Source organism: Lissotriton helveticus, chromosome 6 (genome assembly GCF_964261635.1).
Source record: "Lissotriton helveticus chromosome 6, aLisHel1.1, whole genome shotgun sequence".
Taxonomy (NCBI): domain Eukaryota; kingdom Metazoa; phylum Chordata; class Amphibia; order Caudata; family Salamandridae; genus Lissotriton; species Lissotriton helveticus.
In genome coordinates, this window is record NC_136067.1 from 353,943,666 (window position 1) to 353,946,173 (window position 2,508).

General features: G+C 37.2%; 1 non-coding gene across 1 annotated transcript; it reads right to left on the reverse strand.

The window, feature by feature from the left end:
- Positions 1-1,353: 1,353 nt before the first annotated feature.
- On the reverse strand, positions 1,354-1,544 carry LOC144765474 (small nucleolar RNA snR46). Its single transcript, XR_013597454.1, has one exon. It is a non-coding gene; the product is annotated as a small nucleolar RNA snR46 (small nucleolar RNA).
- Between the last annotated feature and the right edge of the window lie 964 nt (positions 1,545-2,508).

A 2,508-nucleotide genomic window follows, 5' to 3' on the forward strand; every position in this document is an offset into this window, starting at 1 on the left:
TGAATTTATGATTCTAGAGTATGTTTCACATGCGGGGTGCATGCCGCATTAAGTGCCCCACGTGACCTTCCTGTGCACGCTTACTCGGCATGGAGCTAGGCTTCTCATGAAGTCCCAGTATGCGGGTAATCATGTGGGAGCGCGAAAAGTGAGTAAACAGGGCGAAGGTGTCAGCTGCAAATAGCTGTTCGATTGAAAAAGGTCCGGTGTCATGGAAACAAAACATCTTCAAAGTATAGAGGTATTAATAGCTGAAAGACCTGCATTAATGAGGTGCAGTGCAGCCGGGAAAGGCTCAAAAACACGTCTCCTATCGGAAAAAATGCCTGCCCACATCCGTGTTCATTTGAACTGCAAAGGAACATCATTTACAGCTCACTTTTCTTTTTTCTTAACAAGCACTGGCATTTCTGACACTTTCGCCCGAGGATAAGCAGAGTTCGTTTAGGGTGCAAAGACACAATTTCCTCTCTTGCTAAATGAAGTTGGATTTGAATTTAAATTGGGAGTCCCTTCTGACCTTGTGCAATAATAAAGCCAAGAAATCACCGTTTTGTTTATTCGCTATATGAGATCTGTTGACTTTTTAAAGGGAGTAACTTCAAGAGATGTATTCATTATTATTAGGACTGGCCTAGAAACAGAATCGGTTGTTTCATCAGCCTCATGAAATCAACATATTCATACATAATACACACATACATAAAATGATGCATGCTCACTGAAAAAACCCAGAAACTGGGTTACGGTCCTGGCTCAAACATGTAAGACTACTGAAATTCACCAGTGATTGTTCACTGTGAAAGCCATAACTCACACCACCGCCTTGTGCTGCGTATAACATCACACATGACATCATTGACTATATTATAAGGGACATTATCAAATCCATCATTTGGACTTCACCACTAACATCACTGATGACATCACTCCATGCCTGTTAAAAGTTAGTGATTTTTTTAACATGAACTCTTCAATTCTGACCTTAGTTGTTTTCCCTTCTTATAATCTGCTGTCATTTGACTTTTTCTTCTTTTTTTACCAATTACTCTCCTCGCTATTCCACCATGTTTTTGTTTGTTTAATTATACAAGTTCCGTAATGTTTCTTTTTTGTGCTTGCATCACGTAAAAATGTTAAAATCTTCATTTTTAATTTTCAGTTATGCACTGTTGGTGAGGTACATTGTATAGCAATAAAACAATACTAGTGTTAGATACTTCTATTGATGGTTGTCACACTGGTTTAGAGACTTTTAGGGGTAGCTGTATCAAGTCTTTTGCGATTCGCAAATGCCGAAATTCTGCAAATTTCGGCCTTTGCGAATCGCAAAAGGCTTTTTTGCATTTTGTGAAATGTATCAAAAAATCGCAAAATAAGGAATCGCAAAAATTTGCGATTCCTTATTTTGCTTAAGCATTTAAGGAATCGCAAATTTTGCGATTCCTTAAATGCGATGTATGTGGGTTTTGGAAATTGCAAATTTGGGTTAAGAAATCGCAAACTACCACCAACTTGTAGTTGGTGGTAATTTGCGATTTCATTTAAAAATGCCCTATTTGGCATTTGTGAAGGTGACATGTGACGCACATACATGCCCATAGGGCATGTATGTGCGCCATATGCACACACATGTAAATTTCAGGGGTGCAGCAGGGTGTCCTTGAGACACCCCTGAACCCTTGAAATTATTCCTTAATTGCGAATTCGCAAAATGCGATTCACAAATTAAGAAATATTTCACAATCATTCCTATGGGCCTCCTGCCCCATAGGAATGCATGGGAAATTATTCCTTAATTGCGAATTCGCAAATTGCAAATGAGCAAATAAGGAAGACTAAGAAATCGCGAAAAAATTGCGATTTTCTACATACATTCCATTTTGCGATTTCTAAAAAGCGATTCCTTAAAAATCGCTATTTAGAAATCGCAAAAAGGAATCTTGATACATCTACCCCTTAAATTCTAGGTCATCCTGTTTTCTCGCAAGACCTGCTTACTGAACTATGGTTTAAATTTTGATCCCCTCTTTAATCAGAACAAATACTCAAGAGCTTAATTTTACAATTTTTATTGTAGTCTATTTTTTAAAATTAATAATTTATGTTCCTTTATTTCCAAGAATTCACTTCTGGGATTCATAAATAATCAATAATCATTCTCTTACTGTGGTTTTTTTGTTTTTGGACTTCGTACAGCCAACAGTATTTTTCATGGAAAAAGTATAGTGGTCTGAAGTAATGTTGAAGCTCTTATGGAATATGAAGGCCATCTATGTTCATGTTTTGCCATGTAAAGAAATCAAACCCTGCTTGAAATTGTTTACTTCAGCACAGTTTCTCATCCCAGCATTGTATCTGAAAAACATTAAGATGAGAAATGTTCCAACATTTCTATTTCTTGGGTTTGTCCGAGTGTTTCAGGTGCAGTTTTTGAGTGCAACAGTGCTCATTAAAGTTTTAGTCAGTGTTTCAAACTGTACTTCTTGTTCCTGTGGCACACTAATA